Source organism: Hyperolius riggenbachi, chromosome 1, assembly GCF_040937935.1.
Source record: "Hyperolius riggenbachi isolate aHypRig1 chromosome 1, aHypRig1.pri, whole genome shotgun sequence".
Taxonomy (NCBI): Eukaryota; Metazoa; Chordata; class Amphibia; order Anura; family Hyperoliidae; genus Hyperolius; species Hyperolius riggenbachi.
In genome coordinates this window covers 157668217-157685788 of record NC_090646.1, presented here as the reverse complement: position 1 = coordinate 157685788, position 17572 = coordinate 157668217, and the positions used below count along the sequence as shown (strand labels likewise).

Genomic DNA, 17572 nt, shown 5'->3' with positions numbered 1-17572 from the left:
TAAATTCGTGCTTTAATTGGAAGTGTCCAGCCGACCTTTTCTACAGAGTAACCGCTGATGACCTTGTCTTTTGGGCTTTGAGCACTCCAACTTTACTAGCTGACCCTGTGCACCCACTTCTTCTGACGTGTTACATTAAAAGTGCATACTAACGCCGTGGCTCATTACTAAAAAAACCTTTCATTTTACCTGATCTTTTTAATTTAAAGGGTTAATTACAGGCAGTATTCTTCTACTTCCTCTGTCTGCAAGCCACAGAAAATGGAAGGCAGATAAAGACTCTTCTAATTAGAAGCTAAGATCAAACAAACCCCTCAGCATTAAGGAGGGGCGAGGGGGGGGGGGGACACTGTGCTTCAGACAGTTAAGATAAGTTACACTTCATGAACTTCACACCAACCCTGAATAATGGCAGAGAAAAGGGAAGGGGGGGGGGGGTTAACTTCTCAAATATGGCATTTAAGCTATTTGAAACCAGGAGCTGCTAAGATAGCTTTAAACAGCCAAGAAGCAGTGAGAGATAGCTTTAAAGAAAGCTTTGCTTAGCTTAAAAGAAAGAGTGTGGTTTTAAAACTGCAAATGTGACAGATGCACAGTTATAAAAATAAAAAAACTATATAACTGAAAATAAAAATATGAGACTCTTTTCTTTTTCTACTGCACATGACAAATAACATTTATATTGCGTTTTTCTCCTGGCGTCCCCAAAGCGCCAGCCACTAGGTCACACTCTATGGGCAGTAGCAATGTTAGGAAATCTTGCCCAAGGTCTCCTACTGAATAGGTGCTGGATTACTGAACAGGAAGAGTTGAGATTGAAACCCAGGTCTCCTGTGTCAGATGCAGAGCCCTTAAAGTGGACCCAAACTAAAAATACAAGATTTCAGAAATAAAATCTATTTTCTAAATTATAATAATAAATAGCAGCCTTTTTTCAGCTGCATGATGACAAATATAAAATATTTTACATTTATTGGAGGAACCCCTCCCTTCCTTTCATATTGCCGGCAAATAATCCGGCAAACTGGTGGAGTAGATGGTGTCCAGCAAAGGAGGAATTGCTAATGGCTGCCACCAGTATAACCCTAGTTATGAAAAGAGAAGGGTGAAAAGCATGCACTGAAATGCTCATAGGCTTGGATCCATAGTCTAGCACCCTAGGATCCATAGTCTACTGCAGGATGTCATAGTCACCTGGACCCCAGTACTAGATTTAATATATTTCCTGTGGCAAAGATTCTAATACCACTTGTATGTGTTTCACACACAACACCCTGCTGTTAATGGCAGAGTCGAAAACACTCATAGACCGATTTGTTTGCATAACAGTTTTAGCTCACTTCATGTACATCTGAGCAAAGATACAACAGATGATACATTTGTTTTAATCTGATTAGCTTGTGTTCTGTTGCAAGGATACAGGCGGTTAATACTTGATCCATCCGTCAACAGCTCAACATTTGGCTCATAGGAAAGAAGGAAGATTCATGTTTGGAAAAAATCCATCGCACCTGCTGTTACTACAAATATTGATGCTAGGAATTTATTAATGCTGACAAGTAGACATAATTCTTCCAGCTAATGAAAATAACTGGCCAAAGAAGTACATTTCTGGGGCACCGACACAGTCACGTGTCTATTAATAAGCTCTACAGAACACATTGGTCATTTTTAGAATAGATTATAACTAAAAACACCATGAGGTGGACATGGACTAAAATAGAACAAATAAGGCCAAAATATTAATTATACAGTATTCTTAAAGCGGGATTGTCACCATAAAAATCACATTTCAAAATCAACTTGTCTGAGTGTATTAAGTGAATACATTCGCATTAGCAAATGTGGGGCACCTAAATTGTCCATTAGCAAGGTGTGCCCAAATTTCCTGCTACCTTTTAAACTGCATAATGTGCGAACACATTTTCCTGGTCTTTATTTATTAGAGCTCTGTGCACACTTTTGATGTTTCTTGTCTGACATGGTCATTCCTGATGGTCTTGGCTGAAAATCACAGGTGTCCACTGTTTCAGGTAAAAAGAGAGAAAGAAGAATCGGCACTACTAATAATGCTTTTAATCCAGAGTGTGGCAAAACATGATCCAATTCGAGTCATTACAATGTGACATACCAATGCTTCAGAAAATGGTGCAATAGTGTAGCCTTAGACTAATTCTGCCCAGCACCCACCACTATTGCACCGCTTTCTGAAGCACTGGTATGTCATATTGTAATGCCTTGTAATGCCTCGCATTGGATCATGTTTTGCCACACTCTGGATTAAAAGCATTATTAGTAGTGCCGATTCTCCTCTCTCTCTTTTTACCTGCACAGTATTGAACTACTATAATCAGAGCACGCTTGTTGCACCAGGGTGTTGGAAGTGAGTGCATCCTGCCATATCCCTCTACACGACAGCTGCCTACTGTAGTACTGACTCTCTTCTTCTACATTGTTGTGTATTGTTTCAGCCATCGACCTCTCCTCCGGTGATCTCATTGGATGGATCACCCTCACCGAGTCTTTACTATTGCTGCATTGGGGCCCCACTCGCTCATGTTCCCCTCCTCCCCTCTTCATAGAACAGAAGAGCATGTAGCCATGCAGTCTGTCTACGCAGAGCTTGTTGCAAAAATTCCAATTTCTAAAGGTCTTAAGTTGCTGATCTGTAATAACTTTAGGCTGCATCCTGCTGAAAATCATTGTAGAACATAATACTGAGGGCACCTTGCAGTGACCTGATAACTAGCAAGCAAATACAGAAGGCTTTACAAAGTGCACAGTGCACTATAAAACAGGGGGAGTTGATAAAGTCAGTACACAAAGAACTCAGAAAATTGCTGAGGACATTGCATTACTGTATATAATAAAAGTAAAAGATAACTGCTATTGTCATTACTTGGCAGCTGACAATGACCGCCTCTGCTGATAATCAAGTGTGTGTACAGGGGCCATCGGTATAAATATAAACTGTCCTCCTCCAATACTAGACAGTGGCCCCTATACAATTCACTTTTTCTCCTAAAGCTGGCCATACATCTGGAGACTTGGCGGCCGATCTACCATCCAATCTGACTATTATACTGTAATGGGAATTGGATGAAAATCGGTGCCACCAAGTGCATGTCCGATCGGCGACGTGACCAATTGCAGGCCGAATTGCAGCATTAACCGGTCGGACATGCTGCAAGATGTAGGGCCGACTTCCTCAAAAGGATGTGCGGAAGTAATGGCGAGCGACAAAACCCTCGGTGCTGTTCCAGCAATGTATAAATGTGCTGTAAGTGTGCGTTTAAACATTACCTGTCCTGTGTCGCGGTGCCCATTCGTCTTCCGCTACTCACACATGCGTCTTCCGCTAACGTCGCACATGCCCCATGCCAGCAGCGTGTGTGCAGCTAATAGAAGAGCGGCGGAAGACAGACAGAACAGGTGATGTATAAACTCACCCTTAAAGCTCTTTTATACATTAGGGGAACAGCAACAAGGCGGCAGTTGCGGCGGGCTCGGCCGATTCTCAAGAGATTTCATGTTGAAATTGATCGGGAATTGGCCGACAGCCGACAGCTCTCTCTCTAATCACATTCGATTAGAGAGAGATTTGTCTCTTGGTCGAATATGCCCATCATCGCTAGGTGTATGGCTACCTTTAATTTCTCCTTGATAAACATTTTTTATCTACTGTTTAAAATAATCTTTCAGCACTCTGCAATTGAGTAAGTAGGAGAGAGCAGGTGAAAGTATTGTCAACATTATTCTGAGTATATTCTCCCTTACTGGCGGCTTAAAAGGCATTTTATTGACAAGGTGTGAAAACATCACCTAGGAGAAAAAGTTTATTGCATATGGGCCAAGGTGTCAGAACTTTGCATTAAACCACTTGCAGTACAATAACAAGCCCAGGGAGTGTTGGGTAAACACTGTAGGAGTTATCTTATCGGTGCAGCTGTCCCAATAAACTTGTCTGTGGTAACCTACCAGTCTATTGTGCCTTTTTCTCCCCTCCACTCACTGCATTGATCTGAGGTGATGTAAAGAACCTCTAAAAACACCATAGAGAAGTCTTGTACCTGTGCTATGAAAAATGCATGCTGCACAGTTCTGAACGATCCGCTGAGCAGATCGTTCAGAAACAGCCTTATCAGTCTGCCGACAGCGCATACACACGTGCTACTGTCAGCAGAACATCCGCCCAGCGGGAGGGTCTGACGAACCCGTGGTTGGCGGAAGTAGTGCGTGTGTACGCACCTCTAATGTTGGAATTATTAATATAAAGGGAAAATGAAAAAATAGGTTATTGACAAGTGCCAGTTATGTAATTCTGGCTACCTACTCTAGCTCCGGCTTTATAAAGTTCTGCTGTTACTTCTGACAGTTTGTTCATTGGCTTGCACAGAGATTCTGAACGCAAGTATGAGTCTTCAGTGTCCAGTTATGCTGGGAATGCTCGGTTCGTTTTTGAGCCAGATAGATGGCTCGATAGATAATTTCCGACATGTCCGATATCCCGCTCGATCATTTCCCCGCTTAATTTGTGATTGAAGTGAATGGAAAAAGATACAAAAAATGAGTGGAAGATATGAGAATCAACTGCAGAATCGAGCGGCAAAACGATTGAACGGGAGAATCAAGCAGCAGAAACGAGCCGTGTATGCCCAGTATTAGAAGGTGGACTACAAAGTGTGAGGGATAGATTCCAATATCGTGCACGGTCCATAATGTCCAGCAATACTAGAATTACACCATCAGGCTGCAACATGTCTTTTCAAGGTTAACCTGTTCATACAGAAGAAGACTAGCTGGTGGCAAGATGTGTACAATCGGGATCTGTATTTTAAGGCTAAAAGAAATGAAGCATCTTCTTTCATGTTCTTTTCTATAATGGTATCTTCTTAAAAATATTTTTTTTTCCTAAAGAGAATTCATTAGAAGGAAAAAAATGTGGAAATACCTGCTGGGGGCTAACAGCAGATGTGTTAGCCCTCTGAAAGAAAGGACAATTAACACCTGAATGCTGCTGCACAGGCTGATAAAAAGCCTTTCATTTAAAGGTCATCTGTTTAGCCTCTGGGCACTAAACTTTAATGGCCCATACTCATGAGCTACAAATGTAGCTAGTCTCTAGCACACGGGAGCGCGTGCGTGATAGATCGGCGACAGCTCGTCGCCGGGTCCCTCTGCATACACACTGCGGAAGAGGGATTAGTGGTGCGACGGAAGCTGTCGCCGACGTTCCTTCCCCCCGCCGGAAACTCTGTGCACTACCAATTGGTTGCTGTCGCTAGTGCGCATACACACGCGGACTAGCGACAGTTGCGGCGGTTGACCGCGCTAATCGGCTGGCGACAGCAGCGACAAACGACGGTTCGGGGAGCACGCGCCATCCTCCCGGGCGACCGCCGCAACACGCGCATGCCACGTGGTTGCGGCGACAATTGTAGCCCATGAGTATGGGCCATAAGAAAAGAACCTATTTTACAGTGAGTGTATAAAGTGACCAGAATGAAGAGTCTAGAGGCTGATAATCAGGCGTGTGTAAAGTAGTCACCGACCCCAACCAGTGAGTGATCCATGTGGTAGATGTACCCTCCGCATCAACGTCAATCCGCTGCCAATGCCATTGTTCATGCTGCTCCCTTGCCTCCCTCGTGACGTTGTCCCTCCATCGTCCTTTTGTGCAACCACCCCCCCCCCCCCCCAGCATAGCAACACAGCGCTTCATCAGCTACACAGATGACAGGGTTTGTGCAGCGCGGTCCAGCTATGTCACCCAAGGGAATCAGCTCCTAATCCGACATCAGTTAGTAGTGTGCACGCAGCCTTAAGGTGCACACACACGTCCAACTTTGTTTCAAACGACTTGTAGTGCAAACAACAAGTCTTTCAAACTTCATATACACACTGACCAACAAGTCGTCTGATATGCTAATTTACATGCCATTTAACCAACTTGATAATGGACAACATAGAACAATGGACTAGATTAAATGACTGATCATACAACTTGTTGTTTGAAAGTCTATTAGTGTCAAACTTAAGGTGCATATACACGTCTTATTTTATGCCCGATTGTCTTTCTAATTGGACGTTTGAATGACTTGTCATTCAAACAAAAAGTTGATCAGACTCCTTTTACACACAGACAACAAAACGTTGAAATGCTAATTACAGCTAATTTACATGTCATTTGATCAATGGACTGGATAGAACAATGGACTAGATCAAATGGCTTGTTGTTTGAAAATCTATTAGTGTCAAACTAAAGGTGGCCATACACTGGTCGATTTGCCATCAGATTCGACCAACAGACAGATCCCTATCTGATCGAATCTGATCAGAGAGGGATCGTATGGCTACCTTTACTGCAAACAGATTGTGAACCGATTTCAGCCTGAAACCGTTCACAATCTGTTGTGGTGGTGCTGCTGCTGCCGCTTCCCCCTATCCCGCATACATTACCTGCTCCGCCGGCGCGACTCCCGGGTCTCCGCTCTTCTTCTCCGTCTCCGCTCTGGTCTCCAGGTCCAGCATGCTTCACTTCTTCCTGTCTGGGGGAAGTTTAAACAGTAGAGCGCCCTCTACTGTTTAAACTTCCTGCCGGGACAGGAAGAAGGGAAGCATGCCGGAGACCAGACCAGAGCGGAGACGGAGAAGAAGAGCGGAGACCCGGAAGTCGTGCCGGCGGAGCAGGTAATGTATGCGGCTCTATTGCGTCGGTCGTCGGGCACTCGAACGCCACTAGCGATGCGCTCTTTACCCGCGGGCGATCGACGGTTATTTTCCGCACGGCGCGATCGACGGGATCGGACGGAATGGATCGAAATTCGGCGTGTAGCGTGAACGATTGGCAGCAGATTCGATCCCAGTGATCGAATCTGCTGTCAAAACGGGCGCAAATCGTGCCAGTGTATGGCCAGCTTAATAGTCTTTCAAACAACAAGTAGTTTGTACAAATGTATGGACGTAACTGTCGTTTGAACAACAGTTAGTCCACGGATCCGCCAAGCGGATTAGTGAAAACTGCTGCTATCAGTCTAATGATCATTCGTACAGAAGTCATTCAGAAATATCAGATGTGTGTATGTACCTTTAAAAAGACCGAATGGTGAATGGATTATGTTTAGTGTTTTTACAATAATCAGTTCATAAACACCCCTTAACTTTTTGAGATAAAAAAAACACCCTTGACACACCCCCACGATCCCCCCAGCTCCGCCCCCACCCCACACCTGTACCCCTACTATACTCCTAGCTACTCACCCAAGAAAGAAATCAATAATTCATGAGCAAAACTGCAACGCCACAGTGTTGTAGGATCAGACCTTTTGATAAATAACTGTAGAATGTATGTGAACAATGGAGATACAGAATTCATATGTTTGAAGCCGAATCTTATCTCTTAATAAACATCACTCTGTTTTTCTTTTCAATGAGCCTTTTACGTGTTGTTTTTGTATTTTTTCACAGCTATCAGACGATATGACGTTCCTTCCTGGAGGTTTCGTCTTGTCCTAATGGATAAATAACCTCTGCTTTCCTCCAGCTGCAAGACAGCATATATTTACACTAAACTAGTGTGGTCACAAGTATTTTAATGTTTATATTTCTGGGACTGTAACTGAGAGTTTCTCGGGGCACCTTGCAGTGGATTGATGATGAACAAGCAACTACAGAAGGTTTTACAAAGTACACAGCGCACTATAAGGCAGGAAGAGTTGATAAGGTCATTGCGGAGTACACAAAGATCTCAGAAAATTACTGAGGACATTGCATTATATACAAATAAAAGAGAACTGCTATTGTCATTGCTGGGGATGCTGACGAGTAGGGACGGCCAATGAGGTGCAAATAATTCCAAGCTGAATTTTACGATAATCTTATTTAAATATAAGCAGCTTTTAAAAGGACCAATCACATGCTATTGCTGAAGCATTTGTGTTTGATTGGTCTATTTCAAGCTGCATTAATACAATTAACATAAAAAACTGGAAAGCCTCATACACACTCAATCCCTTGGTTTAACGTTTGGGGCAGAGGCTGTAAAGATGCGTCACTAGCCTCCTTTCTGGTGAGAGCAGAGGGCTGACGGCACAATGTGAGGCGCAGTGGAGGGAGGTGAGTAGAGTAACAATGCCCTTGACCTAAGCTTGGCAGAGTAGGTCTGCCAGGCAGCTCTACCGTATCGAGGGTGGTCTTAGGCTGCTGAATACCAGGGCTGTGGAGTCGGTACAAAAATCATCCGACTCCAACTCTGACTTCTCAGTTTATGAAACCACCGACTCTGACTCCAGGTACCCAAAATCGCTCAGACTCCAACTCTGACTTCTCAGTTTATGAAACCACCGACTCCGACTCCAGGTACCCAAAATGTCTCCAACTCTTCAGTTTATGAAACCACCGACTCCGACTCCAGGTACCCAAAATGGCTCCTACTCTGATTCCTCGACTCCTTAGTCTAATACTTACCAGGGCTGTGGATTTCATACAAAAATCATCCGACTTCGACTGCTCAGTTTATGAAACCACCGACTCCGACTCCAAATCCGATTCCACAGCCCTGCTGCACACACACTAGATTCTCGGCTGAGGCAGCCCCAACCAACCACTTTGGCCAAGAACCATCTAGCCTGTGTACAAAGCTTTCTATCACTTCCTCTACAGGCAATAAATAGAGGGAAAGTGGAAAAAAGAAACACCCTCAACTAATCAGACATTTTGTAAAGTGGGGAAAAGCTGACGCTCTGACTAGTTTCTATTGCTGCACTACATTGCCTTTCTTCAGGACTAACAATTTTCACAATGATAACTAAGGGGGAATCTCTCCAATAACACAATAATAAAAACCTCCAAACATCTAATCCCTTTGTAATTCAAAAATAAAAAAATCAAGTCTGCAAATCTCACTACCCCTTAATCTTTCTTTATTTATTATTGATTCATATAGAAGCGGTTAAGGCACTTGCCATGCAGCAGAGTCTCAGATTCAAATCCTGGCCAGGACAATATCTAAATGTAGTTTGTAGTGTTAGGGTCAGTGCACGCCAAAAATCGCTAGCGGATCCGCAAACACTAGCGGTTTTTGAAGCTTTTTTTTCAGAGCGATTCTAGGCATATTTAGAGAGATTTTCTAAACATGCCTAGAGTTTTTTGTAGCGTTTTTTATATTTTGTTACAGTACAGCTGTAACTGAACAGATCCTGTAATAAAAACGCTTGGAAAACCGCTCTGATCTAGCGTTTTTCAGAGCGGTTTTCCACTTTCCTATACTTAACATTGAGGCAGAATCACCTCAGAAATCAGTAAAAATGCTGCAAGACCAGAGTTTGCGTTTGGGGGAAAAAAACAACTGCTGTGGTGTGCATCCCATTGCAATACATTAGCCAAGCGGTTTCCCCCCCCGCAAGCATTTTAAAAAGCGCTCAGAACTGCTCTTGGTGTGCACCAGCCCTTAGGGGGGTTTCTGCCAGACAAACTGATTTCGTTTCACACCCAATAGAACTGTTACTTCTACTTAAAGTGTTCCTGAGATGAGTGGGAGAAAAGCATTTTTACTTAGCTTCTTCCAGCTCCCTGGAGTCTGTCAGCTCCATTGATGTCTTTCCAGTCCTCTGTTGGGCCGCTGTCAGCCCTGATAGCGTCCGGGACTCGGCTGACTACTGCGCATGCATGCACCTCCCCTCCTCCCACGATAGCTCTCCTCTCTTTTGGTCGGGGCATTCTGCACATGTGCAGTTCATTAAGATTGTAACTGCGCTTGCATAGTAGGCAACGGGAGTGCAAACAAGGAGGTTCATGGCCCAGAACAGTGCATTCCCTGTAGCCCAAACCCAACTGGATCGCGGACTTCACAGTAGAACAGCGGATAGGACAGGGGGGACAACGAGGGAGCAAACAGACTACAGGGGGCTGGAAAGCCTCATCACAGGTCTACTTTAAATTAATAATATGAATAAAATAATTCTCATTATCCAGATAACAAAACAAAGCATCCCTTTAGATTGTAAGCCTTTGGCATGACCCTCCTTGTGTATCGTACTTGATCTTGCACTCTGCTCACAAACAAGCGTTAACTAGTATTATTGGGACTACTTCTCAAGTACATGACCTGGCATTATGTGTCTTGTGCTGGGAATACACCATACGGTTTTTTTCGGCAGATAGTTGGTTCGATAGATAATTTCCGACATGTCCGGTCTTATTTTCGATCGTTTTTCTGATCAATTTCTCATAGATGTGAATGGAAATAGATAAGAAAAGATAAGAGAATGGAGCGGGAAAATGACTGGAAAATCTAATCGAAAATCGATTGGACGGAAAATCGACTGAAAAAACGCATCGTGTGTACCTAGCATTAATTCTTATTACCTGTGTTGTCTATCACCCCTATCATCATTGTTTGTAACCTTATTTATTGTCCAGCACTGTGTAATATGTTCAAATCTAATAAATAATAATTATCATGTTCATAATATATAGTACGAGTCCATTGTCTGCCCTGCAAGCCCTATACTGAAGCTTGTTAGACAAAATAAATGACTTCCTCTTTTGTAGACAAAAAGCAATGTTTACATAAAGCAGTTAAAAGGAACTACTTTAAAAACTGAATGACTTCCATGTTAGCATTACTGGTTACATCCCCCCCACTGTGTCTATGCAAGTGAATTAAGTACAGCTCAGAAACTCAGTCCCCATAGAAGAGGGCCTTTTGTTTGTAGGGCTAATCAGGCTCTTGGCAGGTTTCCTTTCCCCCCTGATATACACATCTAGTGTATACAGGCTGCCAGATTTTTATGTGCCTTGGACTACACAGCTAGCTTATCTCTGCTCTTTCAGCAAAAAAAGGAAACTGACCAAAAATTTCCACTTCACTATTTTTATGTTGCCTGAGAATGGAGATTATCTGTCAACATCTGTTCACTACAAGGCGTGTATGAGCTGCTCATATGTAAATGTCACCCTTTATCACATATAATGAAGCTGAAGTACGTCTCGTGTAACAAGCCACACGTGTTTAGCTTGTCTGCATTTTCATATAAAGCTGCGGTGCCCGTTCTCAGGCAGATGAATAGAGCTGATATAGCACGGGGCGCTTTAATATGCCCTCAGGAGAGATGAACGTTTTAGTTCCTGATCATATCAATCCTGGCAGGAAAGATAAATAAAATTGCTTATAAAGATTACATTAAATGCAGAATGTTTTATTTTTCTAACATTCTGCAGCACAGTATAATAACTATCTAGATCATAAGTGACACACATGTTTGCATAAGGAATGCAGCCAAACAAAACTAAAAAGTCCAGCTAAGATGATTTGGAGTCAAAACGGATATGATCACTAAAAACTCAAAAGCCCTTAAAGTGGACTCGATCTCTTGCACAAGACAGAATGAAAAGAAAGAAATGCACCCTGTAGGTATTTAGAGACTTTAGCCTAATTCCCCTTCATCTGTGTCTAATCACTAATGTAATTTGATCTCTGAGCTGTGTCACAGAAATTCAGCAGTCCTGGGCAGAGCTGCCGATTGGTAAATACAGGATGTTAACCCTATGTTTGCTTCCATGAAAGTAGGAAGTAAACACACTGCACATTTATTGCAGTATTTGCGTCAGCTGTGACACAGAAAATTTTTTCTTTAACCTCCTTGGCGGTTCGGGGTAAGCCGCGCAGGAGGTTTTCTCCGGCCCTACTGGGCCGATTTGTCTAATTTTTTTTTTTTGCTGAACGCACCTAGCACTTTGCTAGCTACGTTAGCACACCGATCGCCGCCACCCAGCGCTCGATCGCCGCTATCTGTCGCGCCGTGCGCCCCCCCCCCCCCCCCCCGACCCCGTGCGCTGCCTGGCCAATCAGTGCCAGGCAGCGCCGAGGGTTGGCCCGGGACTCCCAATGACGTCCCGACGTCGGTGACGTCATCCCGCCCCATCGCCATGGCGACGGGGGAAGCCCTCCAGGAAATCCCGTTCTTTGAACGGGATTTCCTGATCGGAGATCGCCGAAGGCGATCAAAGCGGGCGGGGGGATGCCGCTGAGCAGCGGCTATCATGTTGCGAGCCCTGGGCTCACTACATGATATAATAAAAAAAAAAAAGAACTGCTGCACTCCCTCCTGGCGGATTTTTTCATACCGCCAGGAGGGTTAAAGGTTATTTTTCTTTAAAGGTTATTATGTGTTATTATGCTGTTGTGCATCTTTTAGAGCAGAGAGGAAGTTTTGAGTTCGGGTGTGCTTTAAGCTGCACACACATGCTAGACTGCCATTGTCCAAAATTAATGAGGTACAATGGGATGGCAATAACTGTTAAAAAAATGGTGTTCCAATGATGGTAACAGACTGCAATTATAGCCCATGTAGACCGATCCGTTCTGGCAATCAGTTCAGACGATAATGTGTCAGACATTTATATCAAATGATAACAAACGATTGCTCTGTTCAAACTACTCACATGTGGCTAAATACACACTTCTGGGTCCTCATTATTGGACTTCCACTAACAATCCGATTGGCGGACCGTCGTTGTGAATTCTGATGACATTTGTCATAAATCATTGGGTATCGCTCATTTTCTAATGCTTAAGATAATAGCAGCAGTTTAAGAATGTTAAACTGCATATAAAATGTGCATAATCCTACATCAACTTGGAATTCTTTGCATCTCATTCACCATCCCTAGCTATCAAATAAACAGACTGCTCATTTCAACTGGTTTATTAACAGGTTTGCTTCAGCTGTTTTGTTCAGAACGACTGCTGGTGACTGATCTGGAATACAGGTTTAGGACCAAACTAGTGCAATGTTCACTATATACAATCATGCTGCACTACTTTAGCTGAGCAACCTGTTCTGTTCTATGGCGAAAGGAAAGATAGAAGACAACAATCAGAGGAATAAGCAGCTCTTGTTGTGAGATCAACAATGCACTAATGCCTTGTTTATACACTAGACCACATCATAGGACAGCTGTACAGACACTTGACTTTCACACAGGAACATCAAGGAGATTCTCTCTAAAGGCCCATACACATGCCAGAGGAACCTTGGCCAAGGCAGCCAATAAAGACTGCAGAGAATCCAGTGTGTGTATGGCAGGCCCCAATCCTCCCATTTGTCCTGGTGGATCACTTTGGCCAAACGACGGGAGATTGCATTGTTCTCCACCACTTAACCCGCCCTCCGAGTGACATCACCCCCGCGCTGCTCCGCCCCTCTCCCCTGCATAGAGCAGAACACATTGCTTGGCCATGCAATGCTGCCCAAGGGATTGGATCCCCAACGGGCGATATTGATTTTGAGTGTGTGACCATCAATGATACAATCTTGATTGTACAATCTTACTGAATCTATGTAATAGTCTTTTATTTTATGGAAATGGTAAGATTGTACAATCAAGATTGTATGATTAATGGGCGACTAACTGGGGAAAAACATTTCCTTCATTAATATGGGAAATTCTTATGGCTGGTTTTTACACTTTTTCACTGTGGTGGAATGCTCCTGCTGCATCGCACCACAACACAAAAAAAACTCACTCACATGACTCTGTGTCAGAGTGCACTGACAGGGTCATATGCATAGCTCCGCCCCCTACTCAGTGACGTACTCCCTGCCGGGCAGGAAGTGCGTCACTGGGTTTCCCTGGGATTCCCAACCATCCAAGGCATACACGACGCACACCATGCCATTGTTTACACTTACTGCATCGCCAATAGACTTCCATTAACCCAGGCACCATACGTTAAGTAAGGAAAGTTTATGGAGACTTTCACACCTATTGCAGTTCATTGCAGTGTGCTGGAAGTATCCAGTCTGACACAAAGGGGAGCCGGATACTTCTGGTGCACCGCAACAGACTTCAATGAAGTTTCCATAGACTTTCATTGCTGTTTTTTCGGCTCCTTGAGCTAAAATAGGGTAACGCAACACAGGTTTTGACTCCTAGTCTAAATTTGTGCCAACATCATCTGTAAACAATTTACTGCTTTCTGTGTCCATGTTAAGAAGCCTTCACTCACTTCCTACCTCTGAACATGCAGTCCCTCATAATAGGAAGCAAGGGGAAGTCTTGCTAATTCGGGCACAGACAGTGGAAGCCAAACAGATATGGTTGTGGTCCAGCATTCTGGTGGCTTGTGAGTTTTTGATAACAGAGTGTGCTGCCATTTGTTTTGCTCATCACTACAAGCAAACATTAGGCCAGTGGAAGTTAAACCTGCCAATCTCCAGCTGCACCATCCTGCCTGTGGGTGTGACTGACACACTTGTGTTTCGGAAGGATAACTAGTTTTCTCTTGCCTACTGCACTAAACACTTGCAGTATTTACTAACATTTCTCTTTTATGGGCCTGGCCATTTGTAAAACATTATTGGGTTCAGCACAATTACTGTATTATTTTTTAGGTTTGGCTTAAAGGACCACTATCACAAAAAAGTAGGCAGTTAAAATCTGACAGAACCGACAGGTTTTGGGCCAGTCCATCTCCCCATTGGGCATTCTCAGGGTTTTCTTTTGTTTTCAAAAGCATTTCCTGAACAGCAGTTGCAAAGTCTAACTGACAAAATAGTGTTCAAGTGATTAGGGAGGCCGGCTGGTATCTTACTGTTTTGGCAGTTAAACTGCTGTTCAGGAAATGCTTTTGAAAACAAAGAAAACCCAGAGAATCCCCTATGAGGAGATGGACTAGTCCAAACCCGGTTGGTTCTGTCAGATTTTAACTGCCTACTTTTTTCGATATAGTGGTCCTCTAACCACTTGCCGACCAAGTGATTTCCCATTGACAGGCGATACGTCCTGTACCGCCTCTGATAGGCTTCAGCCTATCAGACGGCGATGATCCCCGGCCTATCAGAGGCCGGGGATCGCCGATCTCCTTTACGGCACTGCTGCAGCTGCAGCGCCGTACAGTGTAAACACCGAGGATTTCTTCCCCGCGTGTTTACATTTCGCCTGCGAGCCGCGATCGGAGGCTTGCAGGCAGTTCACGGAGACACCCTCCATGGAAACCCGCAGACAACCAGTTTACGCCGATCGGCGTTAGCTGGTCGTCAAGAGGTTAAAGACCAGTTCATGCCCTGATTTCCGTGTGGTCCTTCATGACACTCTTAATCTCTTGTTACAATTTACAACAATGTTTTCAATAGCAGAAGCTTCCAAAACTCTTGTGAAGAACTTGGAATGTATCTATTAACACAGTATAAAGATCAATAGCATGTTGTAAACTGGACCAAACATGGTGCAAGGTGTGATATACTGTATAAGTGCATTACAGAGCTAAAAGTGATTTCTGTTTGTTATGGTATTCCACACGTTATTGCTTGCAATATGTTATTAAAGAGGACCTGTGGTGCAGTGATAAACCTTGGTCCAGTGATAAAAACATGGGCTATCTTATGTACACATTGTATATTGTCTGCATAATCTAATCCCATTTCCTATGTCCCATAGGCATACTGAAGCAGTCCTGATGCACTAATGATACAACTCATGTGCTTATATGTTGTTAATTTTTTTTTTTTTAGCAAAAAGAAAATAATATGTGGAGAAAAAAATTATACTTGCATACCAATAAGGAGTCTTTCCTCCTTCCCTTTCCATGAAACAGTACAGGCTGGCTAAAAGGGAGCCAAGCAATGTGTCTATACAGTGTTTGCTCCTAAACTGCAGAACTGAACTCTTAGGGATGAATGAACCTTCTTGCGGAAAGATTTCTGAGTTGGTTTGCAATTCCCTGACTGGTTCTGGGAGTTTGTGAACGAGTTTAAAAATCTGAATTGCAGCAGAGGTGGCTACTGGAGGTGAGTGCAAAGTTGTGGGGGAGGGTGGTTGCAGAGGGGCACAGCAGAGCTGTAGATAAGTGTATCGGAAGTTGATGCAGTGAACCATGGGAGCCAACCCCGCATCAATGTCTGCGTCCTGATGTTGGAGGGAAGCCAGGAGACGACTAGAGGATCTGTAGGATGGAGAGTCTAGACAGGTGAGCTAAATACACTCACCCACCGCTCTGCTACTCTGCATGGGGGAAGTTGGGGGTCCTCCTTGCTATTTCAGCTCAGGGCCAACACCGGGGCTCTCCACATGGCAAGTTTTTGTGAACCGTTTCCAGATGTCTGGTGAGCAGACAACCACCCTGGCGCACCTGCGACCCAGAGTTTGATGAAACTGATCGCTCGTCCCTAAACTCTATTATAAGATAGCTGCAAAAGCTTTAACTTCCTCTCTTGTTAGCTGTCTGACTCATTCTATGGGAAGGATGTCATGAGGTAAGTTCAGAGACACAGAGCTAAAGAAATATCATTACATAACAATAGAATGGCTATGCTCTGTCTGGACAAACTGCTTACCATTGTTAACAATTGGAGACACAAAGTGTAGAAGACCTTCTGAAGGTAACCATACACTGGTCGATTTTTTACTTTGATCGATTATTATAACCAATAAATGAATTAACCACTTGATGACCCACCCTTTCCCCCCCCCTTAAGGACCAGCGCTGTTTTTAGTGATCTGTGCTGGGTGGGCTCAGCACAGATCAGGGTGCAGGCAGAGCGACCAGATCGCCCCCCTTTCCCCCCCCCCCATGGGGATGATGTGCAGGGGGGGTCTGATCGCTCCTGCCTGCCTGAGGTTTGCGGGGGGGGCACCTCAAAGCCCCCCTCCGCAGCGAAATTCCCCCCCTCCCTCTCCTACCTTTCCCCCCTGGTGATCCGGGCTGCACAGGACGCTATCCGTCCTGTGCAGCCTGTGACAGGCTGTCCCCTGTCACATGGCGGCGATCCACGGCCGCTGATTGGCCGGGGATCCCCGATCTGCCTTACGGCGCTGCTGCGCAGCAGCGCCGTGCAATGTAAACAAAGGAGACATATGTCTCCTGCGTTTACATTTAGTCAGCGGCTCGCAGGCTATTCACGGAGACCCGCTCCATGATCTAACAGGAAACCTTTCCTGATTAATTAGGGAGGCACCTGGCGACGCAGATGTGCGTCGCTGGTCCTCCAGCTACCACTTTGCCGCCGCACGGTATGAGTGTGCGGTCGGCAAGTGGTTAAGAATCGAGTTGTCATTTTGATGCAGAATCGATTCTTATCTGCCGATATGCGATCGAATTCTTAAAATGAATTGATCGGGTATGTGGGGTTATTTCAATCGATGGAAAAATAATTGAGAGCTTTTCATTATTATTTCATTAGTAATCGATCAACCTTTACTCAATCTGATTCATCAGGGTGTTTTTTTGTGATTGAAAATAGCCTCTGATCGATTAAAGGTGGAAAAATGGAACAAAAATCAACTTTAGTGTATGGGGAAAAAAAATCAATTCATGTTCGATGGATTCATTTTGAATCGATTCCGAGAATCGATAGCTCAATCGATCCTCCTATAATCGACTAGTGTATGACCAGCATTAGAGATCATTGGACTCATGAATGCTAAAAGGTCTATTGCCAGTTTTTCAAAGCAGGCCATTAGGCTAGTAAAAAAACTTTTTCAAATTAAATTACAGAGCGTGAATAAATTAGGATACTTTTATTTAAAGCACCTTGATGTTGTCCCTAAAATACTTATTTGTAATATTATT

At 44.0% G+C, this 17572-nt stretch overlaps 1 protein-coding gene across 1 annotated transcript in view; it reads right to left on the bottom strand.

Moving 5' to 3' along the window:
• The window catches only part of HPGD (15-hydroxyprostaglandin dehydrogenase), an 84757-nt gene that overhangs the window by 59938 nt on the left and 7247 nt on the right, over positions 1-17572 (bottom strand). The window lies entirely within an intron of this gene.